Raw genomic sequence first — 27907 nt, forward strand, 5'->3', positions numbered from 1 at the left:
CAAATAAGGTCACGTTCTGAGGTCCTAAGGGTTAAGATGTAATGTATGAATTTTAGGGTACTCAATTCAACCCAAAACACAGCTCAAATAAGTTGTCCCAAGTTCTAGAGGTTGGGTTTTGGTAAGAAGTGACGAGCAGCTGCAGCAGCACTAGATTTCCTGCCCATGTCGTGTGCAGCACAGGCTTTCCCACCCTGGCCCCAGCCCTATACCACGGAAGATCTGCAGAGCTGCCAGCAGATATGGCCTCACTTCAGCAGAAGCTATGCTCCAGGGTGGCCCCCTCAGGACCATCAGGGGCAAGTCTGTGCAACAGGTGCTGGGCTTCAGAAGAGGCTCTCCCATAACAGCCTTGATCATGGGAATGGGAACGTTTCAAAGTTAAACTCAGATTTCATTCATTCATTCATCTGACAAAGAATTCCTGAGCATCTGCCGTGCGTAGGCACGGTGCTGCCATCTGGAAGCCCAACTGATGACGACCATCTCCAGGAGCTCATAGCACAGCGTGGAAGTCAGGGACAGCAGGAATCCAACACAGATGCAGTGATGGGGGGCTCCTTGGGCCCTCAGAGGTGGGTCATTCTGGTGAAACTGCGGAAGGCTCAAGAAGACCCCTGGATCTACCAGGCAGCTCTGACAGCTTTGCCTGGCCAAGTTCAGAGATGATGTGTCCTCCTGCAGGTGGGGTGTGACATGAAGCCAAAGAGAGAAGGAGGGTGCTGAGGGAGAGTGGACGGCATCAGGACTGAAGTGTCCAGCAGCCCCAGCCTTCTCTCTCCCCACCACAGAACCAGGCGCTGACTTCCTCCCCTTCATCTTCTTCCCTTCTCCCCAAAGTCTTCTCCTTCTGGCCTGTGCATATTTACCATGCAGCCTTACCTGATGCTCTAAACTGTGTCTCAAAGTGTTGCCCCCAGCATAGTCACTTCCTGTGGCTGCTTTTTACAAACCCAGTGGCTTAAAACAATGTAAATTTATTATCTTATCACTTTGGAGGCCAGAAGCCTGAAATGGGTCTCCCTAGGCTAAAATGTGGGCAATGCGGTATTCCTTCTGGAAGCTCTAGGAAAGAACCTGTTTCCTTGCTTTTTCCAGCTTCTAGTGACTGCCCGCATTCTTTGGCTTGTGGCCTCTTCTTCCATCTTCAAAGACAGCAGTACAACATGTTCAAATCTCTGTTTCTGACTTCCTTCTTCCACGTATAAGGACCTACGTGATGATATTAGGCCCACTCACATAATCCAGGAAAATCTCCCCACCTCAAGGTCAGCTGATTAGCAAACTCGATTCCATTTGCAACCTCCATTCCCCCTTGCCGTGTCATATAATATATTCACAGGTTCTGGGATCAGACGTGGATATCTTTGGGGGAGGGGATGGCATTATTCTGCCAAGTATACCAAGCAAAGGCAAATTCCTTTCTATGGAGAATTCCAGTGACAGGTATTATGCAAATAAGGCTTTTATCTCATTACATAAGGACTGAAAAGTGTCCACTGGGTTTTTGAACAGAAAGAGGACCTGGGTGAGGGCAGGGTCGAGTTTACTGGCCTAAAACTTGAAGGAGGAGTCAGGGAACAAGAAAAGAAGTACAGACAGCACTTGTAAGGATACAATCTGCTTATAAGGCCGGGAAACGAGTTATTGATATTAGTGAGTAGAGCGAGCACCAGGGGTGGGTGTATCAGATTTAAAGTCTTCATCATAGACTTCCTGCTCTCCAAGTGCAAGGAATCAAAATTCCTTGTTCCATGGATCCCCATCCCAGTCCAGTCACCAGTCAGCTCTCCGGAGGGACTGGCACAAGGAAGTGCTGGGGTAGGGATGTGCTGCCCGGTGTCCCCCATGGCAAGCCTGCACAGCACCCTGGGGCCCTCGATTTTGGAAAAGTGCTCCCAAATCAATAACCTCTCCCTTATCCAACCTTGCATCCCAAGCTCCATGACCCCAGAGCCCTCAGAACCAGGCCCACAGACGCTCCCGGGTCCTGCTGGTTTCTTGCAGCTCGTTCCTTCAGTTGTCGGGGCTGTCCCATCCTTGGCTGGGGCGTGCCACGATGAAACCCTAGTTACAGGCCTCGGGGCCCAGAGGGGAGAGGTCTCGGAGTGAAGGAAGCAGAAGGTCTTCAGAGGAGGTGTGGGCTTCGCCTGTAGGTTCAGCAGGTCCCGGGGAATCTGGAGATTCAAGACTTTCAGGAACATCAGAAAGGTACAGAATTTCAGAAGTCACTCCGCCCTGTCCTTGCATGGACCTCAGAGTGAGTCCTTCCTTAAACCACACCCTGGCCGCCTCCTTCACCTCTTCCTAATCACTGCCCTGCATCCAGGTGCCAGGGTCCCATTCTTTCCCAGCCGGGGCCCTGACCTTAGCGGAGCAGACTGGCCTAGCTTAGAGTTTATTTAAACTTCTTCAGCAAGGACCCCGGGAGATTATGCACGACGGCTGTTAGGATGGCGCCTTCAAGCATGGGGACAGGGACAGTGAGGTTCAAGTCCCAGGGCGGCCCAGCTTCAAAGGTCGGGGAAGCAGACTGACTCTACCCTCTGATGAGACAGTTGCAAAACCATATTACAGTGAACACGGATACAGGGCAAAGTCAAGGAGTGTGGCCATTTTTGCAATCTATCAGTCTGCTAGATGGTGTATCAATGACCAGTTGTAGGGGGTCCCAAAGAAGAGTGGCCCCCAAGAGAGGGAGGGATATAGGCACCTGATCAGACTCCTAGGACAGTCGATTCAAGGCAAGAATCAGAAATTCCTAAGCAGATCTCATGTCCCTCTAGTAGAAATGCAAAGACACGAAGCCCTAACTTCCTGGACTCACTCTGCCCTCCGATGACCTCTCTGTGCCTCACTTAGAGTCAACTTAGAAATGGCTCCATGGCTTCTGTCTTCAGAAGGGAGCACATCTGTAAACATACCAAAAGGGGTGGACAATTCATTCAAGCAAAATAGAAGTGAATTTCTATAATCTACCTGGCATCCTCGTGCATGATTTTATCACTTTCTTTGCTTCAAAAGAGAAGCAAAACAAGGAAGTGGTCTGACACGTAAATGCCACTAAAATGCTATTACTCACAGAGAAACACAAAGAAGGAAAGGAGAAAATCCTAAAAATATTGAGGCTGGGTGCCAAATGTAGCATATGTTCTTGGGAATCTGATCATTGCAATGACTTTGCCAGATGGCCCTGGGGTGAGCTCGGCGGGGAGCGGGACCAGGTGATAAGAAGCAGTCCGTGCGAATCCCGACCCTGGGTCTCACCAGTGGAATAACCACGGGTGAGCTCTCACTTTTTCCTTTGACATTTGGCATTGGATGAAGCAAAGCATAATTTTCTTTTTTTTTTTTTTTAAGATTATATTTATTTATTAGAGAGAGAGACAGCCAGTGAGAGAGGGAACACAAGCAGGGGGAGTGGGAGAGGAAGAAGCAGGCTCATAGCAGAGGAGCCTGATGTGGGGCTCGATCCCATAACGCCGGGATCACTCCCTGAGCCGAAGGCAGATGCTTAACGACTGTGCCACCCAGGCGCCCCTAATCTTCTAAATCCCATGCCCAATTTTTACTTTGATTTGCAAAATTCCTTTCTCTGCTCCTTTCCTTTTCTTGATTTTCCTTTTCCTTGCTCTCTCTCTCTTTTTTTTTTTTTCCTTTTCACTCCTCCATTAGAGAACAGGGATTTTCAAGCTTTGCTTCTTTGTCAAGTCAGAAGGCCAAAGAATAAGAACTGGGGGGCCTTTTGGTTTCTCTCTTTCCATTTCAAGAGATGATGAGGTCATGTTGGTTTGCAAGGTAGGGTGGTGCTGTATAACGTAATTGTGGCTCCAAGAACAGGAATTTGGAAGGGAGAAAAGGAAGTAATTAGGTCTCTCCCTCCTAAAATGCCTTTAAAATGTGGATTTAAGAAAACATGTACTCCAGAGTCAAACAGAAAGAGCTGGAAGATCTTTTAGATTTCAAAACACAGTGGGCTTGGACCTCAAAGGGAATTTAGAGAGTCTCCAGCTGTAAACCAGTCTGACCCCCTAAATTAGCCAGATCCCTGCTTGAGCTCCTCCCAGAGACACTGTCCCCAGGAGCCACCGTGCTGAGGACAGTTCTTGGGTAGGACTCGGTCAGATGCTCTAAGTCAAGTTTCCCTTAATGAGCTTTTCATACTCAAAAAGACCAACAAATGGGAGGTGGCCTAGCCTGATGGCGAAGAGCACAGACCCAGGCCAGACTTCCCCAGTTCGGTGAATTGCATCCTCTCCCCCGCTTCTCCCCCAAAATTCCTAAGTTAGGGGCCTAATCCCCCAACACCTCGGCACGTGACCTTATTCAGAGCTCAGGTCTTTACACAGGTCATCAAGTCAAAACGAGGTCATCAGGGTGAGACCCTAACCCAACGGGACTGCCGTCCTTGCGACAAGGGGAAATGTGGACACAGACACACTGGGGACTTAAACCCTCCACTGGGCGGTACTTTGTCAGGACGGCCGTGGCAACGGGTACGCCCGGTCCCCATGTCTCCGTGTGGCTCCGGGCGCAGCCTCAGGCCCACGTGGATAATACAGCAGGTGTCCCGCTGAGGTGCGTGTTCGGATTAACACGCACAGGGGTTTCAAAGACAAGTGGACACAAAGGAAGGGGTATGTGAGCACTTAATTTTTTTTAAATCAACATCACACAAGTCATTGCAGGAATTATGGGTTAATTCATCTGGCTTTGCAGCCCGTGAGGTATTAAGGGAAAATTTTAAAAATCCTCTAGAAAGTGTAAATGCCGTTACTTATTCCAAGCACCGTTGACGAATTGTTATAATTAGAGCTATGCTGTTTTCTTCGTTTTTCTTTCAATAGTGTGATCTGGCAGTGCCTCGGGCCGTTAGGCTTCTAATAAATTATTAATCTGGGAGTTAATAATTCATGTTAATTGGTGCTGTAAGCCACTTTCTCTGGCAAATGCGAGCAAAGGTCATAACTTCTTCATCGCAAAGGTGAAACCTTTTCTAAGTTTCTTTTTCCATGTTCTATCATGGAAATATTAAGATACGGAAGGCAAAATTTAACCAGGGCTGGGAAAGCGAGATAATTCCAAGGGTAGAGGCCGAGACCTGCGGTCACAGTGTGTGGGACAGCACTGCCTCCACAGCCCTGTCAGAGGAAGACGAGGGCTCCAGGGAGCTCAGCGGACCCCGGCCCCGCGGGAGCCCCCCACGAGGAAGACCGCGACTCAGGTTTGTGACTGTACTGTACCACGATGGAGAACAGCTGTGACTGTGACTCGTTGCTCAAACTCTTTTTTTTTTTTCAGACGATAAAACAAGGCATTCGAGTGGCTCCCCAGTGGGATTTTTCGTGAAGAATGTTGATTCTGCTAAGTTACAAGGGACAGATTTAAGCACAGAGGGCAATTCGTTCACATGGGGTGACTCCCCCGAACCCCAAGCAAATCCCTGTCACCGTTGACGTCTTTGATTTTAATTAACGTACTTTGTTCTATTCCTTTTTCTATCCCCCAGAAAGAATTTGAGGTAATTCTTTTTTTTTTTTTTATTTTTAATAATGATTTTTTATTATATTATGTTAGTCACCATACAGTACATCCCCGGTTTTCGATGTAAGGCTCGATGATTCATTAGTTGTGTATAACACCCAGTGCACCATGCAATATGTGCCCTCCTTACTACCCATCACCGGTCTATCCCATTCCCCCACCCCCCTCCCCTCTGTAGCCCTCAGTTTGTTTCTCATAGTCCATAGTCTCTCATGTTTCATTCCCCCTTCTGATTACCCCCCCTTCTTTATCCCTTTCTTCCCCTACTGATCATTCTAGTTCTTATGTTCCATAGATGAGAGAAATCATATGATAGTTGTCTTTCTCTGCTTGACTTATTTCACTAAGCATTATCTCCTCCAGTGCCGTCCATGTTGTAGCAAATGTTGAGAACTCATTCTTTCTGGTTGCTGAGTAATAGAATTTGAGGTAATTCATGGTTGCAGACCACGGAAGACAAGAAACCAAAGGCTTTCTCTTAAAAAATCTGCATTTACTTCTCAACTCATTGGTTCATCCTTGGGTCTAGGATGCGGCCACTAGCAGCCTATATGTTCTGGTTTTATACATTTTTCAGCCTCGATAATGACTTGAATGTTTCACGTCAGGCCACAGACTGATGCAATGACATAAAATTTTCCCATTTGGAGAATAAAATTGTTCTTAGTAGTGGTTTTTTTTTTTCAATGTTCATGAGAAGATAGACATAAACTATGCGAAGGATTATGTCTAAAGACTGAGGATAAAATTTAAGTGCAAACTACTAGTTTAAAGAGTTTCAGGGCCAGAAGTCAAATCCTCCAGCTCTTTTTTTTTTTTTTCCTAAAGAGAATTTCAATAGCATATGCTTTTCATTGTGCTCCTTTCCAGTCATTTACATACGGGGGAAACGTATATTTGGCAATAGGTCCTATTTTTAGTTGTCCTTGAAACTTGCCCTTTGAAAATGTTTTCATTTCTGGCACATATGTGTGTTTTAAGCATAATGAAAACACAAAGCAAAAAAGAAAAATATGTACAGAAAGGAATGATTTTTCCAGCTCCGTGTAGCACAATAAGAAAGCAATCATTCAGTTGTGACTTTAAAAATGGACGGGTGCCTGAATTTTCCAAGTATTTCCTTCTAAATGACCGTTTCTCTACAGAACTGAACTAATGTAAAGAGACAGGTTGTTCTAGTGCCAAAACTGAACAAGCAGAAAAGGACACGGGCTATATTTTCATAGGAGGAACTTGACTAAATAATACCTACTCTGTTTCCCCACAGCCTCTTGGGTTGATTCAGAAGAAGGTGCCATATGCCCCCTGCGTGTCACCGCGTGTGTTTTCCTGGCCCGGCTCTTTATCAGCACCAGACTTCTATTACTTGCAGTCAGTAACAAAGATTCATCCTTGTGTCCACCAAGCAACAAGGAGAATCTTTGTCACTTAGTGTAATTAATAGCCGCACCTCGCACGAGAAGAAGGGAGAAGGACGCCCTTTGCACAGAAACTTTGGGTGGATTCAGAACAGGCTTCACGGATCTTTGCTGCCTTTTGACCAACTGAACGGCCAGAACTCCAGCGGAGGCGGGCGGTAAGCAAAGTGTTTCCTCCGGGGCCGTGTGTGTTCCTAAGTCCAAGCCCTGTAACTGGTCCAGGAGAGCTCTCTAACTTAACCTATTGAACCAGAAGAGCTTGGAGGTCCTCCGCCACGTACGTCCCACCTGGAGCCCCGCATCCTTCCTGCCGCCATCATATTGTCTCCATGAACCTCCGGACAGGTTCCATAGAGGATAAAAAAATAAAAATAGAAAGGAGAAATTGGGTTGTTTAACTTGCTCCATAACCCTTCAGAGAAGGTGAGTTAGGTCCTGTTTTCAAAAGGAGAGACATGAGAACTCGGGCTTGGAGACACTGGTACTTGCCCAGCAGACACAGATGGAAACAGCCAAATCCAGATTCCAAATCCAGGCTTCTTGGCTCATTTTACACTGAATCATGGCCCTTTTTCTCACTCTCTGGGCTCCTGCTTTTTTATTATTTTGAGGACCCCACTTTCTCTATTTCTTCCTCTTCCATAAAAATGGCTGGATTTAACTTACTTGTCCCCAGACCTTTAACTTGCTGTCCCACATACTGGGGCAAACCTAATCTTCTCTCTCACACGTTCCTGGTGCCCTTAAATACTCATAGCACTTCACCAACACCCCGCTTTCAATTGCTGCGTCTCCGGGATTTCTTTCCAGAGGCCACTTTGTCACTTCATTTAACAAACATATGCAAATTCTAAGGCCGATGGAGTTTTTTCCTTCTTTTCCTGCCCAAGGAGAAAGTAAACACATTTTGCATTTTCTGTCCCTGATCTACAATCTCACCAAGTTTCCACTGTATCCTAAAACAAAACTAAACAAACAAACAAAATAAACAAAAAACCCCACCTCATGTATTTCTAACTTGGCCCATCCATCAGATATTCAGAGGATGGCCCACCAGGTTTCTCACCTCTCACGTCTCAGGAATGTCCAACCCTACTTACAGGGAGTGGTTGGGTCTCTTTTCCTGCTCTGTGCCTCCCTCTATGCAACCAGCATTGACCTGATTCCCTCCCCCTCTTCAGGGCCCAGGACTCCCTGACACTTTCCTCTGAACATGAATGTTATCCATCTCCCTGCTCCCCTGACCTCCCCCAAACCATAGCTCTGCTCCAAAACCATCAGCTACCTCCTTTTCCTGACCTTTCCAGAGACCCTCTGCAATCACCCCACAGAGCCAGCTCTGTCCTACTCCACCTAACAACATCTTCGGGCCTCCGGTGTATTGCCAGTCCACGTTCATGGTGCTCCTCGTCCAATTTAGGAACCTCCCCGACCTACCTGCATTGCAATAGGCTGCAGCAATAACGACTTTTGGTGGCCAGCCTCCACAGGCCAGCTCTGATTTGGGGTATATAGTTTCATGCTGCATGCTAAGAACAGGAGTTCCTGTTAGTCCCAGTGGCACTGTGAGTATAATAAATTATAATGCTACAAGTATGCATTAAATCCTAATTCTCTATGTGTATATTAAATCAAAATCATTCCTTCCAAGCTCACAAACGCTCCTTGCCTACAAAACATGTGATTTTGAGGCCAACAGCCCTCCACGTTTATACAGAACCCTCAGCCCAGCTTGACAAGCACAATCTCAATTCCCACCCCTAGGGTACAACTTTTGGTTGATGTGCCCCTAAGTGAGTAAATGATCCCTTCTCCCACCCCAAACCCCTTTCACACCTTACACCTTTGGTTCTGCCTTATGGAAAAGATCATGAGGCTTCCTGTGACCCCAGTAGATAATATAGAGAGTGAGCTTCTGTTGTTACCCTAATATCTTCCACTCACGGAATCCTGAGCTAGAAAGCAAGCTAAAAGGAAGCACTAAGAACTGGAGGACAAGCTGCTCCCAAGTCCATCTGTGTAGCTCGGACCACTCCACAAATTCCAGATTGAATTGACTTTGAGGTGTCTCAGAGGCACTTAGGTGTCCAAGAGGCAAAAGTCACCACCAAGGCCAACTTCCTTGCCCCTTCTGCAGGTGAAATCAGGCAGGGATTTGGGGGTTATCCTGGACTTCTCCTTTTCCACCATCCCCTGCCATCTCCAAGTCAGATCCAAATCCTGCTGAAGAGCTGGCCTAAAGTCTCCCTGAATCTGTCCTCTCCTCTCCAACCCCATCATTCCGTCTCCAGTGCACAACTAGAAATGGTATCACAGTGCCCAGACCACCTTTTAACCTGTACCCAGGAATTGTTTGAAACCCTTCCCCATCTCTCTGTTGTCTACACCATGAACTTGTGAAGACATCTGGGCTAGAAAGATGGCTCAGGGGGCCACTGGACCCAAGCTTTCAGTGTCGCCTCTCAGTGGGCTCTCTAGCTCACCATCCACACGAGAGACCCAGCTTTCTGCTCAACTCCATAAATGGAAGGTATTAGAATAACAGCAGAAGCTGTTTTGCATCTCTTAGGGTGGCATAGAGGGCTTTCCAAGGTTTGGCCTCTGCAGAATGCTAATTACAGCAATAGTGGACGGCTCATAGTTTTCCATACCCACCAGCCTTTGTACATGTGCTCCCGGCAGGAAGATCTTCCCCCAGACATTCTCACACCCCTATATAACACCCCTCCCCCATTATTCATGGGAGGAAAACCTATTTACAGGCTTGCTTGGCTACTACACCCTGTGAGATCTTTCTGACTGCTTCATCCTGAACCTGAACCCCAAATTCCCTCACAGAATGAAGCACACCACCTGCACACAATAGTATAATGACTTCCATTGACAACTACTCTACAAATTAGTCTGCTGAGTGTTTTAATATAGCGGTTATTGTTCGCACATTATTTTACTGGAATTGTGATGTTACATTATCGTTTGATAAGTAGAAATGCAATATGCCTGTATATATTTTAATTTGACTCTCATGAAACTAGAAATATTTGTGCACTTTTACCTAAAGAATGTCAGTTTTATAGAGCTAAATATATGCATGCATGTGTGATCTATTCTTGTGTATTGATCGACCACACAGCTAATATAATTTAACTTTTGTTATGTGCACTACTTACTATAGAAAAATTCTAAAGAGAAAGGTCAAAAACAATAAGCATGATTATCTAAACATCAAACTATATTTTATGAAACTAAGGAAGTTTCACCATTGTCATCAATTTGTGAGTCACAACAGGAAAAGGACTTGCTGGACAGAGAGAGGCCCACTGCACCTGCCCTTGAAGGAACTACACCCTCTTCTCTTTCATGGGTTACTTAAATCAAGACATCAAAGTTGCTGCTCTGGAAACGGATGGATACTGCCAACTATCATATGACAGGTAGATTTTATTTAACTTTATCTTATTCATCGTTCCTCCCACATACACACCGAAAAAATGCCAGGGATCACTAAACATCACTGGTTGTGTGGTATCTAAGTCTTCACTGTTGACCAAAACCATTTAAAGTTTAATCTTTAATCCCACTTATATTACCTATTAAGAAAAACTTGGACTGTATTCCAGATCCTTATTCCTTATAGAGTCAGTCTATAAAATAATCAGACTAATTTGTACAAGTCGCACAGAAAAGACAATTGAACCACTATAGTTACGCCTCACTTGCCTAATTTATTCCGTGTCATGCTTAACTTCCATGGCAAGTAATAGCTGCCACGAGCTGTTGGTTGAGAAGCTGCAGAAAGAGCATACTTCGGGTATTCCCACACCGAACACCCCGCAAGCCCACGAGATGGAGGTGAGACGCCTTATGATAGCCTGCCTTCCTTTGTGGCCATTATCTGAGGCAAATATTTAAGGTCCCCATTGTCCATGAGTTGGGCCCTTCTATGCACACAAAATGGCTGCTCTTAAGGAGTAATTATGAGCTTCCAATCCTTCCTAATAGAAGTGAGTTTATGCACTAAAAGACAGGAATTCATCCACATTCAACCCCGGAGGACTAAATCCTGTAGCTAGAGAATTAGAACACCTCAGCGTTTTTCAGTGAATCAAAAAATGCCGTGCTTTAGCTCCCTCTGTTCCATCCTTGCCTCCTCCCCACCCACTAGCCACTGGTCAATAGTGACTCCTTCCTCACTTAGACTAGAATTTCATTTTCACTCTCTGCTCCCTTAGACTTGAGGTTCCAGAACTTTCCTTCTTTCTCATATTATTCTCATCTTGATCCAAAATTCAAATACCAGTTTCCCTGGTGTTTTTCTTTTTCATTATTTTCAGAAACACAGTTTCTGCCAGAGTACTCAACCAACCATCCACTCCACTCGATCTGAAAAGGGAGCCAAGCAGCTCGCTCTCCACATGGCCTTCTGTTTGTTTTGGTCCTCTGGTAGTGCTACTCTTGTATAAATAATTACCTGATAATGACTTCCAGGAACATTTCGCTTTGAAAGATTGCAAAGGAAACCCCCTCTTTGCCCTCCGCCATCTCCCGTCTACCCATTAACCCTCCTTTCCAAAGCCCAGCACCTCCCTTGCTTCCTCAACTACTTCTCTCCTACCCCTGGATTTGACTAGGCCAATTCACCACCTACTAGCTTCTGAAGAATGGGACAGCAAATAACTGCAGCTCTACCCTCTACCCTCCCCACCACACACACATACACACACACACACACACACACACACACCTTTCTTTTCATGGAACCCATAAAGACATGCAGGAAGCTGACTCTAAAAGCCACTGGTCCCGCCTACAGAGGTCCATTATAAGAGCAGAAGAAATGGCCAAAGAGGTAATCACCCAAACTAATTACAAGTTGGACTTCAAATTTGAAGGCTATTTCGCATTTCTGTGTTCAAGTCATTGGAAGAGGTTTTATGGGTTGGTTCATTCCCCCCAGTAATGTGTTCACTGTCCCAGAAACTTGAGAGGCACTTAAAAATATTAATAGAACTTTTCTTCTATAAAAATATGTGGCATTTGTCTGAGCAAACTTGAACCTGAAAAAGTACATTCAATTTGAATTCCAAAAAGATGTATTTCCCAGCTATTTACTGAGAGATTTCCCTGGAATTCCATTTTGTTGATGTCCATACATTTATCAAATTAAACTTGAGGAAGGCAGAGAGTGCTTATCCTTGAGAAGTTTATGGGAACAGAAGCCCCAGAATGGAACCATGAGATAACTTAGAAAAATTAACCACTTACCTCTAAATGGCATGCAAAAAAGTAAACCATTCTAAGAGATGAACATTTTATTTCATTTTTATTACAGTATCAAGTATCATAAATAGATCAAGTTGGTTTGCCTCTGTTATTAAGAGCAATAAAGTAAGATTAACCTTTTAGTGCTTAAAAGTGTTCTGTCTTTTTAAAAATAAGCCTTCTGGAAACTAAAAGACATACAACTAATGCAATCTTAGGCTGGATCCTGTATTGAAGGAAAAAATGTTATAGGAGCTATTATGGACAGCAGATTTGATAAAAATATTATACTGATGCTAAATTTACTAAAACTGGTAAGTGTGTTGTGGTTATATAAGAGAATAATTATCTTTGTTCTTAGGAAATAAACACTAAGTATTCAAGGATTACAGGCCATGATGCATGCAACTTACTTACAAGTGTTCAGAAAAAAATATTACATGCGTATATGTATAGAAAGAGAGGGAACAAACGATAAAGCAAACCCAATAAAATGTTCACAACAGGTGAATCTGGGTAAAGGTATTTGTTGTTCTTTGTAAATATTCTTATTGCAATTTTCCTGTAAGTCTGAAATTATTTCCAAGCAAAAAGTTTTAAAAACAGATGTCATGTGGTTTAAAAAAGAAGAGTTGAAACGTCTAGAGACAAAAGGGAAGACGAAAAATTAATTTCCTGGAAAACAGTTCTCTGCAAAATGGGAAGATGCCATTTTCATGTTCAGAGATGGGTTGAAGCCATAAATGTTCTTTGTACTGCTGTCCACCAGGCTCATTCTTATCTCTCTAGTCCTTCTCATCAGCTAACAGCATTCAAAAGCATTCAGGTTAGCTAAAAATATCATCAAACAAAAAGTATGAAAATGAGCCTCTTGGTGCAAACAATGTGTATCACCATCTTGGCTCTGAACCCTCTCCTTCCTGCTGCTGCGGTCTTGTCCATTAAATCAGGCAAGTGCAATTCTATGCTATACCCCTAGGGGGAGCTCCGTAAGATGGACGTTCAATGTTCTAAAACTCAAAACACCTTTGAAATTGATGGCTGTGTTCCAGGCCAAGTTACTAAATAATATTTTCTCTTAATAATGATGATAATTATGATAAATAATAAGAATTACTATCATTCTGTTCTAAGCCTTATATGTATTAACTCATCTAATCATCATAACCTTACAAGAGAAGTATTATGATTATTTCCACTTTACAAATGAAGAAACCAAAGCTCAGAGAGAATAAGTTAGTTGCCTAAAGTCACACAGCTGGTAAGTCAACAAATCTAAACCCAGTCAGTCTGACTCCAAAGCTCACATTTTTAATGACCACACTAGACGTCTCAACTCTACCCTCTTTAGACTCAGATCTCTACCTGCTAGCTAGCTGAACAGTTTTAATTATTCTAATTGACTGATTGGGACATCACTATAAATGCCACTTGTTTTTGTTTAAATCCCATTACTTAAGTTTCATAAAGCAAATCTCCCATTGAAAAGTCAAATATGCTCTATGGCCACTATTAAATGTCTAAGGCCAATTTCACTGTATGTTCTTTTCAGTAAGTGAGATCACCACTGCTAAATAAGCCGAGAAGATTAAATCATTAACTGCCTTGCCATGAACTCTTCAGTGATTTTTCTCATAATCCAAAATGATCGCTCCTTTCTAAATCCATTGTGAGCCATTAGATGGTATTCAGCCTCAGTAACAACAGGAAATGTATCAGTTCCTTGCACATAATCCCCAAGTAACATGATCTAAGACTTGTTTTGTTCGTTTAGCAAGTACTTCACATGAGTTCGCATCAAGAAACCTATTCTCCTCCTCTCAGGAATGTTGAGGGCTCTGATAGGCTTTCTTAGAATGAGCAAGCACTTACTTCATGGGCTTCCTCCTTCCAAAAGAAAGCTCCACAGCAATAACTGGGGTGGTATTCCAGCAGAGATACTAGTGGTAGTAATCATGGTACCTAACGGTAGTAGTAGGCTAACATCTCATTGAGTACCAGGCACTGTTCTGTGATTCTATCTCCCCACATCCTTTTGATTTAAGTATAATCAGTGTCCCATTTTACAGATGAGGCAGTGGAGGCAGAGAACAAGGAAGGTATCCTGGCCACTGGAAAGTTGGATTTTGCAACCACCCGGTATTGGTCGGTCTAACTACTGTAACAAACAACCCTAAATCTCAGCAGTGTACCCTAATCCAAGTTTATGTACCACTCATATCACAGTCTGATCAAACATTCAGCAGCAGCCTACCACAAGGGGATTCAGGGACCCTGGCTCATTCCTTCTGGTGATTTCACTATCCTCTGGCCCTTGGAGTTCTCCTTGGACCATGTCCAGCTGGTGGAGAATAGAGAGGCCTAGAATGTGGTCTCCTGTGTGAGCAGGAGGAAAATAAGCGGCTTGGTGCACACTTAGCTCATGATTGGAAAGATGACAGAAGCGTAGGGTAGGTGAGGGCAAAGGAGAGAGAGCAAGAGACAAATTTTGGTCCCTGGCGACCTATCCAGTGTGGCATGCCACACTCCCTTCCTCACCTTGCCCCACACAGAAAGCCAACATCCACACGTCTTCTGGTGCCAGGAAATCGCATTGTGATTTCTTGTGCCTTCAAGAGCAATCAATCCTTGGAATCTTCTGGGGCAGGGTCTCTATCAACAACTAAACAAAAGAAGCATCATGGGGTGGAGGCCAGAGGCACACGGATGTTCTCTGACTCATCTGAACTTGGGCCTGAAGTAAGCAAAGTGTTCATACATTGACATGGCCTTGACCTGGGCAAGGCATTGCTTTGGATAAGCCTGTTGCTGAGTGCTTAGTCTGGGCTCAGGCAGGCTGGATCTCACTCTGGTTCCCACCACACCTTATGTGATTATTAGGTCATAAGAGTTTCATGAAGTGAAGTCAAATAAATCAGGGCTTAGCCGGCTATAGTTACAGGGATCCAGGAAGAGCCGTTGTAATAAGGCAGAGATGCCTGTCAAGGATTGACGACCTCCCTCCTTGTCATTCGGTTATGTCCTATTTATTCTTAGTTTTATTTTGGTTCATCAGCCAGCCTTTGAAGGCATTCCTTTTCAGTTATGTATAGTAGGGAAATTTCCTATCAAACATCAAATTCTGGACATTCAGTCTTTCATTGGCCCAGAAGATAAAACTTAACGTTGCCTTAAAAATATCTGTCAAAGATCTTGATTTTGCCAAATGTTAGTGTTTCAGAGGTTGTTTATACAGTAATGCCACTACCCAAAGACATCGTAATATAGCATTACTGACCCAACATTTCCTTAGAACGTATGAGTCAACATAATTTTTCTCTGCCCAGTTGGTATCTCAATGTCTTTAGACTCCGCCTAGTATCAAAATTCCAGAAAAAATACAATGTCTAATTAAGAGCCACGGAGTGTTCACCAAAGTAGAGCACAAACATTTTAAAGATGAAATACATAAATAATCATTTGGTCCCCTTTCTCTTTTTCTCCCTTCCTCCCCTCTACACTTCCTCCTTCCAAGACTTTCAAAGACAGACTGAGAAAGGAGGAAAGTTCTCAGATAAAACTAAACAGGTAGGGGGCCTGGGTGGTGCATTTGGTTGAGCATCAGACTCTTGATTCAGCTCAGGTTGTGATCTCAGGGTCATGGGATCAAGCCCCATGTTGGGCTCTGCACTCAGCGGAGAGTCTGCTTCCCCTCTCCTTCTCCCTCTGTTCTTCCCCAAACTCTCTATCTATCTCTAACACAAATTTTAAAAAATTAAAAAAAAATACATAAAACAGGCAAATTCATCAGACATAATATCTGTGCAATTCTGTATGAATATCATTACGTATGTGTGAACTGCCAGAGTCAGAGAAAACAACTGGAAAGGACCAGCTAGAAACCAATGTAGCTGGATGAGCCCATAAAGAAAAGTTGAAGCTTTAGTGCAAGGACTTAAAAAGACCATGAGAACCTGATGGTCTAGGAATCACAAAAGGAACATAGCAATGTCGAAAATAAACTGATCCTGCAGTTGAGGAGACGGAAATTACAACCAGCATAACTCAGTTCACATTATTGCTCTGAGTGCCTAGGAAAATGGGGTGTTGTGTTATACACTGGGGTTGGACAGATAAGGAGGAAGTGATCCCTGCCCCTGCAGAGGGAGACAGACAGGTAATTTCCCTTCGAGGTGGTAAATGCAACGCAGGGGATGGTCAGGGTTGAGGGAAGCACAGAGGGAGACTGGACCTCCAATCGTGTCTCGGGGACAGAGACAGAGAGGCAGGATCTGGGCATGTGGGAGGAAACTACTAAACCAAGAGTTAAAGGCATTTGAATGTGGACAAGAAAAAAAAAAAAAAGATGAGCAGAAGGGATGTCATGGTGAGAGTATGTCAATAGATCAAAGACCAGAGGAAAGTGTTGAAGAATCTGGCCTGATTCAGCTCAGAGGCAGAGCAAGACGAGAGGAATAGGGACCTTACCTGCAAAAGCTTCTAGATAGCAGCATACCTAATACACTCTTCACTCACCTCAGTGGTAACTTCATCTATCAGGAGGTAGGGAAAATAGTAAGTCCCACCCAAGCCCAAGTTCTAATTAACCAAAATAAACTGTCTGGCAGAGGAGAAGGAACAGGAACATAAAGAAAGTTATTGCATGTCCTTGGGGTTTTGTAGCCAAGTAGAATACATATAAAAAATACTCTCCCCCCCCAAAAAAAAAATTTTTTTTAATCAGAAAACAATTACATAGAATTCTATGGGCAAAGACTTTGGGGGGGGGAGAAGACAATTCAAGAGAGTTTCAAGGTTCTAAAAAAGTAAAATGGAGTGCAGTGATACAATCATAAATAATGACAATGGTATCTGGGGTTATAAAACAACGTTGCTTTCATTAAAAACATTTTAGATATAATGAAATTTGCGAGAGTGAAATTAAAACCACTCCTGATTCCATTTACCAAAAATAGTCCTTTTTTCTATAATAAATATACTTAAAGTGGAATTAGTATAAACAGTGCATGCTACATTTTTTCATTGAACATACCGTAAGCATATTCCCATTAGTTTAGTTTTCTTTGAAAACATGGCTTTTCATCCCTGAGACAAGTATCTATTGAATGGACAGTACTAACAGTGATTTAAGCATCCCCTTATTGCTGGAAATTCAAGTCATTAATAATTTACATTATAAATAACTCTACGATGAACATCTTAAGGTGCCACTGAGTTACTGACATTCCTTCACAGCAGTGTGAGCAAGGCCCCTCCTCAGCCACACTGGGGACCTGGACTGCCAGGTTTCTGACAAGGGCTGCTGAGACAACGTTCCCAGCTGGCCGACGCATCTGTCTCAGGGAAACATTACAAAGCTCTCTTTCAGTTATCCTTGAACAATGGAGGAAGAATGAGATGAAAACCATTAGGCCCTATTTCAAGGACTTTTTGCTTGGCCTGAAAATGTGCGAGAACAGATCCAGGGAATTCCTAGACACCGTGGGTGGCCTGGAGGGACTATTCTTACGATCATTCATTCTGTTCACTTTCTTTTGTGCCAATCAGAAGTTTGGCCAATAAATCCTTTTGCCCCCTCTCTCCTAATCTGAAAGATTGGGCAATGTTCTGGTCTATACACAGATTTTTTTTTTTATACAAGTCACAAACATGGGAGGGGGAAGTGCACAAGAGATGGAAATGCAACTAATTTTGTCCAGGTTGTTCATGAAATTGCCAAGCCAAGGGGGGGGGGGATGAAAACACTGTTGGGTGAGTAGGCAGCACCAAGAGGCAAGAGAGTGAGATGGTGCGGTGGGCAGAGGCATGCTTGCAATTGGGGGGGTGTTCCCAGGGGGTCAAGAGAACAGATGAGGACAGGCCATCCAGGGACTTGAGCCAGAGGTCAATGGCTTAGAAGGCTCAGTGGGGAAGGGGATCACTTTTTGTCCAGTTTCCGTGAACTTGCTCGTTGGAAGAAGCTCCTTCGAGGCAAGGTCCAGCCTTAGACCTTCATGAGACCCGTGACTGAATCCCTAAGGGAAAGCATCCAGAGAGCCCCAAACGAAATTTGCAGTAAAACTCTGGACGTTGCTGGTGGCAGAAGGTGAAGCAAGCAGAGTTATGGAAACTAGGGCCTGTCCCTTCCACCAATCTGAGGACTAGCTCAGATTCCTGGGAGCCTTGTGAAAACAACAGCACTCCCCAGGGGGCTCAGAACCAGCCCACGTTGCTCCCCAGGAAGAGTGAGGCTCCACCAGCAAAGGGCAGACACCCATTTGTCATGATTCCATCTCAGAGAAACTGCCCTTCCTGAGAACCAAATGTGCTCCTGCAGACAACGTGCATCCTCCCAGCCAGGAGCTTGAGAGAATTCCAGGAGGAGAGGGAGGAGAGGCTTGAAAAATGCCTCGTCATACGATGAGTCACCAATGGCCCTTCTGCGCCTTGTTCTTTCCTTCCCAATGGCAGTAAGGGCCGCCATCAGGCAGAAGAGCACCCCATTTCAGGCCCCCACGCTGGGGACCGGAAGGGGAGGAAGGGGCGGGGAGCTCAGAGGCTCAAGTAGCAGCCTGCTCTTGGCAGGGGCCGCTGCTAATTTTCTTTGGCTGGCTCTGACTACCTGTCTGAAAGCACTGCGATGCAGGAAGGAAATTTTTCAAGAGATTAAACTATGATTGTTTCCTGTGTGGCTGTCTTCGCTGGTGTATGAAAAAAAGCTTTAAGGGCACTTGAAAAGAGATTTGTCTGAATAGCAGGGCTGTTGTGATTCATCTCCCCCAAGTCGGGATTTGGCCAATTTCCTCAGGAAAGTGGTTGATTAGGACCCACGGATTTATCCGTGGCCTAAATATAAGATGTCATAAAGGTGATTAATGCTGAGCTCACCATCAGAGGGAGTTAAAAGTTTATAAAAGCTATTTTTAACGGTTTGGAAGGGGAAAAATCCTCACTTGTCTCATTGCCAACATGTTTCAATAGTTAAAAACCTCTTTGTGGCCCCTGATAATTCATGCTACCAACTGTTAAAGGTCCTTGTATTTTCTGATTTTACAAGTTTGTTTGAAAAATTGATTCAATGTGTTTCGCTGTTTACAGAAAAGCACACAAGGGAAGGAAAATAAAATCTATTTCCACTGTGATTGGCGATGGCTGTTGCTGGTATCACTGAGGTACAATAAACTGGTTTCTTTCTTCCCCCCTGCCTTGCTGTTTACCTGCCTGCCCTACAAATGGCAACTGATGGAGGGTATTCCAAGATCATCTTCAGAGCCCGGGCAAAACTAGCCTGGGATTCCCAAATCAGAGGAAATCAGAATAGCTTAGGCAGTGGATGATGGCATTGATGGCCACGAGCCGTGTCTAGCGTGGCTCAGTGATGTCACGTTACCCAGAGATGCTCCAAAATGTAACATTATTGTCAGAATTCCACGAGGCTAGGGCACTCCTCCAGTTACAAACCAACCAACTTTGTTTAAAGGAACACAACTGATCAGCCTCTTTTCCAAGCTGAATTTTCTGTAAGGTAGTTAGCAAATTCTCTGAAAGCTGCATTTAACCATTTGGCCAAATCATGTGCTAACACCCTAAAAGACATTTACTGAAAATTAAAGGTTGTCATTGTTGGCTAGATACGTGGCATTTTATGGATGGTAGAAGCATGAAGGTATGGATGCATTCTGTAAGATGTACAGGGTGGGAACAGGGGAGGGGTTAGTTGTTGAAATACCGTTACTATCAGCGATTTAGTGACTAGCACACTCGAATGACATGCTTTCTGTGCTCCCTGCATCATTTTGTAGATTGACCCGAACTGACCTTGGAAACCCAATGCAGGTGTTCCCTCCCTGTTTAGCAAACACTGATGGGGGCCCTCTAACGTAATAGGAACATTGTCTGCTGCCCAGTGCTGGAAACGCAAACACGTCTAAGAGTTCAGTGAGCTCCACAGTGAGCCTGGCAGATAAAGAAGGTTCTTACAACTGAGAAAGGTAAGTGATATGATAATATGTACCTGTGCACATGGTCTGGCAGTCAGGGAGAGGTAAAAGCTTTTCTCCAGGAGTGCCAGCAGTAGAGATAATAACAGCTATCGGAGCTAACTAGAAGCTTCTGTTTAAGGGCAAAACCCAGAAGTTACAGGAGTGGCTCTTTCTCCTCTGCCATTGGTCTGAACTGACTCTGATCGCCACACCCAACTGCAAAGGGGGCTGGGAAATGTAGTCTCTCGCTGAGTAGCCATTACTCCCTAAAGTGGTGGAGTTCCCATTACCAAAAGAAAGAGAGAATTGACTACTGGACCACAGTTAGCAGTTTCTTTTCCTGTCATTTTAAACCATTGTTATATGGGAGTCCAAAAGGGGCCATAACATCAAAAGCATCAACCAGCAAAACAGCTTTTGTTGCATATGCAAGGAATAGGGCTGCATGCTGCCGAGTCTACCCCGAAGGGTATGACGCTTGATTATTACATTTTTCAACAAAACTGCCTGTAACTTACAATTAACTATTTATAAGACATAAATATAACAATAAGATTTATTTTCACATTAAAATAAATAGCGACATAACGTGCTTAAGATTTGTTCTTTTAAAAAGTAGTAGAGAATTCAAGTGCAAGAGAAGCAAAAGGAAATGGGACAACCTTTAAATCTTCAGAACTCAAGAGAAGATAGCAAGAGCAAGAAAAATCCCCCAGAATTAGAGCGAGCTGCGGCTGTTTCCTCAGCTGCATGTTACTCATCTTTGTGCTGCCCGTACCTGGTACAGCCCACTTCCTGGCATGTACTGGCTCTTGATTAATGTTGAAGACAGGGGAAGAACACTTTATTTGGGTTTTAAACAACGGATAAAATGTACTAAGAACCATCACTGAAGGGTCATTTGACCTTGGCCTCACAATCACAGGGTCTCAATTTTTTTTTTTTTTTAAAGATTTTATTTATTTATTCGACAGAGATAGAGACAGCCAGCGAGAGAGGGAACACAAGCAGGGGGAGTGGGAGAGGAAGAAGCAGGCTCATAGCAGAGGAGCCTGATGTGGGGCTCGATCCCATAACGCCAGGATCACGCCCTGAGCCGAAGGCAGACGCTTAACCGCTGTGCCACCCAGGCGCCCCAGGGTCTCAATTTTTGACTTTCATAATAGATATAGGACACAGAGATGACACACAGTTGAAAGATGATGACATTCATCAATCCACTCTAATCGCATGTTGCATCACGAGGCCATACCACAAGATACACAGTGAATTAACTTTTATAAACCCTTTAAATATGTCATGCCCGGGGCGCCAGGGTGGCTCAGTCGGTTAAGCAGCCAACTCTTGATTTTGGCTCAGTTCATGATCTCAGGGTCATGAGACCAAGCCCTGCATCGGGGTCAATGCTGGGCATGAAGCTTGCATAAGTTTCTCTCTCCCTCTGCCCCTTCCCCCTGCTTGCATGCTTGCTCATAAATAAATAAATAAATAAATAACTGTCTCGTGCCTCACATAATTAAACTTCATTGTGGGGTCCATTTTGGAGTTTAAAAGAATTTGTTTGTTAAATGTAAACTTAAATATTCCAGAATATTTGCAACATTGTGTCATCATTTCTTCCCTTTCTCGTTGCTGCTGTTGTTGGTTTGGGTTTTTTATACTTAGGATCTCAAAAACCTTGAAGTATCCTGGGCCTGCCTCAAGCTTTTTAAAGTCCTGGAAAGGATCTACTAAGGTTGTCCACTCCCAATGAATATTCTTAAGTACAAGGGCCCCAAACACCCTCTCTTCTTTTGTCCTATTTAGATTCGGCAACGCGGCTTTATGCAGTTTCCCAGGGTGAAGTCACTGGGTTCTGGTAGTGTCCTGGCTCTTTCCGTCCTTCATAACAATTACTCCAAGGTCCCCAAACTCTCACTGGGCTTGAGCCCTCAGGATACCCAGCCTGGGACCCTGGCTCCCACTTCAGTCTAAGCGTTCATGGTAAAAAGGCAAACAAGGAAAGAAAGAGAGGATGGACCCAGTCCCAGCTCCCTCCAGCCCCTGGGAGTGCCTGTTTGGTCATCACCGATTTTTGAGGCTCCTACCACACTCTCCACTCAAACTTGATAAATATGCACCTAACTAGACCCAAATTCCAAATCTCACACAAAAAACGTCAGTGCAAGCAATCTGCAAGTGGGTTTTCTAAAAATATGTGATTTCCATATTCCATGACAACCCCCCAGGGTTCATCCTAATAAGAAATGTTCATAAAAGCAACACAACGGCAAAAACACTTGACACAAACGATGACTCTTTCCAAGCTGAGTTTCAACATGCAGAGCAGTGATATGGGAATGAGAAACAGATTTTGTGAACTGTGCTCCAGGGCTTGGTCTAGGCTCTCTCTCCTTCCCCATCTACACTTCTCCTCTATGTGACCACGTCAGAGTCCGTGACCTCTATGAACCACCACGAAGTGCTGATTTGACTTCCAAATCTTAAATTCCAGCCTCCACTTCATTCCTAAGATTCAGACTCAATATAGGTCACTGCCTGTTAGGAGTTGACTCTTAGGTATCCCAGCCTCACGCAACTCAAGCTCAGCCCATCCCAGTCTGTGCTCATCATCTCATCTGAACCTGCTACTCTTCCAGATGACATTAGAGGCACTACCACCTTCCTTTGTGCCCAAGTGACACATCTACGTGTCACCCACTCTCACATCTAATCAACCTCCAAGTCCAACCATAGATGCCACCTTTCCCAGGCAACTCTGATCCATCTCCTGAACAAAAATAACTTTCTAACTGGCCTATCCACAACCACTCTTGCCCTAATTCAACCCATTCTTCCTTCTGTAGCCAGAACGTCTTAAATATCTTTCTCCTCACTCTTCCGGCAAATATTTAAGATGCACCTATCACGTGCCAGGCACAGTGCCAAGCACAAGGTATACAGTGGTGAGCAAAGAGCCATGGCTCCCATCCTCGTGGAATACACACTAATCAGATAGTGTCACTTCCAGGCCTAATATCTGTGGTCGGCAGAGTCACAGCCCCAAACATGTCCATATCCTAATAGGAGGAAGACCCTAGCTAAGGAATGTAGGCAGCCTCTAGAAACTGGAAAAGGCATGATAAAGGATTCTCCCATTTCAGAAGGAACACAGCTCTGTCAACACCTTGACAGAGGGCCCAGTTTGGACCTCTAGAACTGTGTTATTTTAAACCACCAAGTGTGTGGTCATCAATCACAGCAGCCCTAGAAAAGTAGTATCATGGTGTCATAGAATTCATAGCACCTAAACAATGCAATATCCTTCAATAACTTCCCAGTGCCTTTGGGATAGAGTCCAGAATCCTTACACATAGCCTTGCTTCCAGCCACCCTCCCTTCCTATCCCCACTGCCACCAACTGAACATCTTTCCACTCTCAAAGGGACTACAGTCCTCCCCTCTGAGGCTAAAACACACTACTGCCACTTCCTGGAACCCTCCTCTGTTTTATTTGATGAACTCCAATTCCCAAATTCAACCTTCAAATTAAAAGTCACTTTCTCAAACATGTCTTACAGAACCCCTCAGTCTGTAAGGGGCTCTGTAATGTTAGAAGCTCCCATGTTCCCTCTACTTTCCTGTTCAAAATTATGCATCACACGAAGCTCTGCTGGCCTTAATGTCTATTCCCCACAAGACTATAAACTCCTGGGTAGGAGACAGAGTCTAGGATGCTCTTATTCACCAGTGTACCCCCAACACCCGCTGTGTGGGTACTCAGTACAAATTTGCAAAATGAATGAATGCATGAATAAATAAGGGACAACAGATATATTTCTTTCATCTAGAGAGCAGCCCCTCCTGTATATATCTGGCCATTTTCTACACTCAAACCACTGCTTTGTCGTAGAAAAATTTTTGACATCTTAAATTCTGATTCCTTGACCCAAACACAAGAAAAGAGCCACCTCCACCATGATACATCTTATTTTTTCAAATTGCAGACCATTAAGTTTTATCTGCTGAGATTCTCTTCCTTCCTAGGGTCCCCTACAGAGTGTGGATGCACCTCCCGGCACTCTGCTTATTCATTCCAAGCAGAACATCACTGAACCACAACAGAACCAGTGACCAGAGGTATCCAAAATAGCCAGTGAGCCACAGCACCTGGGAATTAGGTCTTTCCTCCAGGAAGGTGACCCGCCTTCCCATGGCTGAACTTGCATGCTCCAAGGTCTCGCCTGTGGTGGCAAAAATGCACATGAGGAAGGGGACCTCTCCTGTTCCCCACTCAGTGTAGCACCCCCTCCTGTGGGGGCCTGTGCCTCATTTCCAGGGACTCCCCTCCCTTGCAAGGGATTATGGGATGCTACCTCATTCAGTGAAACATCGGTCCAACATCCAAGAAATCATTGTCAATCTTTTGAATCTTTACTAGCATCTGAAAAAAAAAAAAAAAAAAAGCCAAGGAAGGATTTGTTCATAACTCACAGCAAAATCTAAAACCTTTTCCCATCTTTCTCAAAAGCTCACATACACAGCAGCCACATGTCAGCACCACCTGCCTCCCTCAACTTCCAAGATCTCTCCCTTCCATCACCCACAGCCCACCTGGTATGGGCCAATGTCACTCATTCTTTCAACACATTTGAAACAACACCTACTGTGTGCCAAGCATTTCAAGAACAGGGATAAACTGGAGAACATGTCACACAAAATCCCTGCTCTCATGGAGCTTAAATTTTACAGCAGGGCAATGAACCTTCTAATCTTCTTGATTAACTACATTCTTTTCTACCCATAACTTTCTGAAATAAATCAATACAGATATTTCCCCTCTCCCATCACTCAGATTCTGTCAAATAAAAGTTTGTGTGCTGACCTAGCGTATACAGAAGTCCTCAAGGTGGAAAAAAATGCTGCGAATTCTTCTAAGTGAGGAAGAGTTGTGAATGCCCATTCTTGAGTATTTTTCATGTCATACATCCTAGATACAAAATGACATGGGAACAGAATTTATAATAAAGATATAAACAGATAGATGGATATGTACATACATACCTATACATCATACATGTACATGATGCCTAGTTATGTGTGCATGTGTGTTTGTATGTATGTGTGCCACATGAAAGGCTCAATCTCTGTGACACTGAGAAAGGGTAGTAGTGTCAATTGAGTAAAAAGAGAGAAGTCTTCCTGGAGGACATTGCCTTGGAAAGATGAGGAAGATCTGGACACAGATGTGGCTTTGTAAATAGGGAGAACCTTATGAGCAAATAGACAGGAGGGAAAGTGGGAAAAGCCAACAGACCAGGAGTGTGCTGTCCTGGAGGCTCCATGTGCAGGACGCAGGTAGGGCTCTGCAAAGGACCTCACTGGTAGGGTCAGGAATAGGTGGGGTGCCTGGGTGGCTCAATCGTTAAGCGTCTGCCTTCGGCTCAGGGTGTGATCCCAGGGTCCTGGAATCCAGCCCTGCATCAGGCTCCCCTCTGCTGGGAGCCTGCTTCTTCCTCTCCCACTCCCCCTGCTTGTGTTCCCTCTCTCACTGGCTGTCTCTCTCTCTGTCAAATAAATAAATAAAATCTTTAAAAAAAAAAAAGGAATAGGCAACAAATGAGTTTGCATCATGTCCTCTGGGCCATAGTTGGCTGTTGAAGCTGGAAGTGTGTGTGGGAAGGGGGGGGGGGGGTCCTAGCTGGGGAGGCAGGAAATGGAATCACTGAAAATCAATACAGGAAGGGAAATGAAAAGTCACCTAATCCTCCCACCCTGCTAACCCTGTATTCTATAGATAAAGTAACTGAGACAGAACAGCGATTATAACCCCAGGGTCCTAACACTTCTCAGTGCTCCCATCCCCATGATCTTCTCAGCATACATCACTGTCTTAATGAGAGATTAAATTGATGCCATTGTGGAAAGGGAGAGTGATGGGAAGGGGGGGAGGGGCGGACAGTAGAGACTTATTTAAACTTTCTAAGTTAGAACTAAGAATAATGAGACAATGGCCTAAAAGTAAGAGGTTGGGATGTAGAGGGCAGATGCAAATAATTATAACCATAATAATAAATTAGGTGTGCATATGTGTGTGAGCGTGTATGTACATTGGAGACAATGTAGAAGAAAGGTGCCTCAGGCTTGAAGCCCAGCCACCCAGCACAGTCCTTGGAACAGAGAAAGTCCTCAGCGACCATTCATTAAATGGAAGAATAAATAAGTGATGGGGTGAGAGACAATAGCCACTTCTCCTCTTCCAGTCTTAACGTTATGAGTTCCACTTCCTTACCATTTACCGCCAAGGAAAACTTGAAGCGATTTTCAATGGCTGAGTGTCCTCTTCTTGCCAAGCACATTCAGGTGTGATGCGGGCAGCCCAGGACCATAATTCAGAATTCCACACTTTCCTGGGTCTTAGAGAAGCACAAAATAGTTCAATCAGATGCAATGAGGAAATAGCCAGATGGACAGGAGGCCCGGGCTGCTGCAATCTCAAGCCTCCATCCCTGAGACGTGCAGAGTCACAAGGGGAAGCATTATGGGGCCCCAAGGCTTCATGATACCCCTCACCCAGAAGTCAGACTCACTTCTTTTTCCCAACTCACTTTCTGATTGGGCTCAGATCACTTTCTGTAGGCACCCTTAGCATCCAAGTCAGATTCCAGCTGCAGAAGTCACTGTGTGGGCCTAGCAAGGGCAGCAGAGAATTCAGCCCTCTCCAAAAGGCAAGAATCTGTGGGCAGGATGGCTCTTCTGATGTGTGAATCCAAAGGCAAAAGACCGTCTGCTCCCCTTCCCCGCCACACACCCCCTTCTCACCACTGCCCCAATTTCTATGTGGCGGGCCTCGAAGAAAGAATCCACGTCGATGGCCACTGGGAAGAAAAGAAGTCACAAAGAGTGCAAGGGGTGAAGGGAGAGAAAGCTGGAATGAGGATGGTAGCTCCTATTCATGTAATGGGCCCCGAACGAGTTTTCATGTTCTTGAGACACCACCTGTGTGTGGAGTTACAGCCCATCTGCAGCAGTAACATGAGGCACCCCCACCCCCCAGAGCGGCAAGAGCATCTATTTGCTGTAACAAAAAGACAAAAGTCATCTCCAAACATCGTTCAGTAGCATCATAAAGTATTAAGTGTAGATTTCAGCTCATTGGCAAACCAGATCCTTCATAAAGTAGTTCGGAACAGAAAAATGGAGGAGCTGCATGTTTGGGTAGAAAATTATATTCGCAAAAATTCAAGAGGGAGGCATATTTATTAAATTAATTGCATAGGAAAATGACAGAAAAGAAGAAGAGAGAGAAAGGACATTTCCCTAGACACAAAATGTCTAAAAGAGGTCTGGGGCTGGCTACCTGAACCTAAAATAGCTCTCTATTCTGTGGGTTCTGTGGTCTTTCAGCAAAAGTTAATTTTTCTGGCTTCAAGTTTATAACTGAACTCCAGTGTGAAATACTGAAAAGAAAATGACTACAGAGAACCTATTTAGACCTTCCTGGCAAGACCCAAGTTGGAGGACAGGAGGGGAAGGGCTGTTTATCTTGACAGAGGATTTCCTTACCAGAACATGGAAAACATTCTTTTTGTCAAATATAGTTAATAGTCACCGAGCAACACAAAGAGTAGTTTCAGTAGCTTAAAATCAACAAGGGGTGACTGGGAGAGGTGTGACTGTGCACCCCCCCAGACAGAACATGAGCTAACTCATGGCCATGTCTTGGACAGGGACAGTGTTGTT

At 44.4% G+C, this 27907-nt stretch overlaps 1 long non-coding RNA gene across 3 annotated transcripts in view; it reads left to right on the plus strand.

Moving 5' to 3' along the window:
* Nucleotides 1–3799: 3799 nt before the first annotated feature.
* The window catches only part of LOC123002100 (uncharacterized), a 32392-nt gene continuing 8284 nt past the window's right edge, over nt 3800–27907 (plus strand). The window contains exons 1-3 of one of the 3 annotated variants that reach the window (XR_008957331.1): nt 3800–5224; nt 5302–19375; nt 20006–27461. This is a non-coding gene — a long non-coding RNA (uncharacterized LOC123002100). Of the gene's footprint in view, nt 5225–5301; nt 27462–27907 lie in introns of those variants that run through there. The other 2 variants (XR_008957332.1, XR_008957330.1) reach the window with 2 other exon arrangements.

This window comes from Ursus arctos, unplaced genomic scaffold (genome assembly GCF_023065955.2).
Source record: "Ursus arctos isolate Adak ecotype North America unplaced genomic scaffold, UrsArc2.0 scaffold_4, whole genome shotgun sequence".
NCBI lineage: Eukaryota > Metazoa > Chordata > Mammalia > Carnivora > Ursidae > Ursus > Ursus arctos.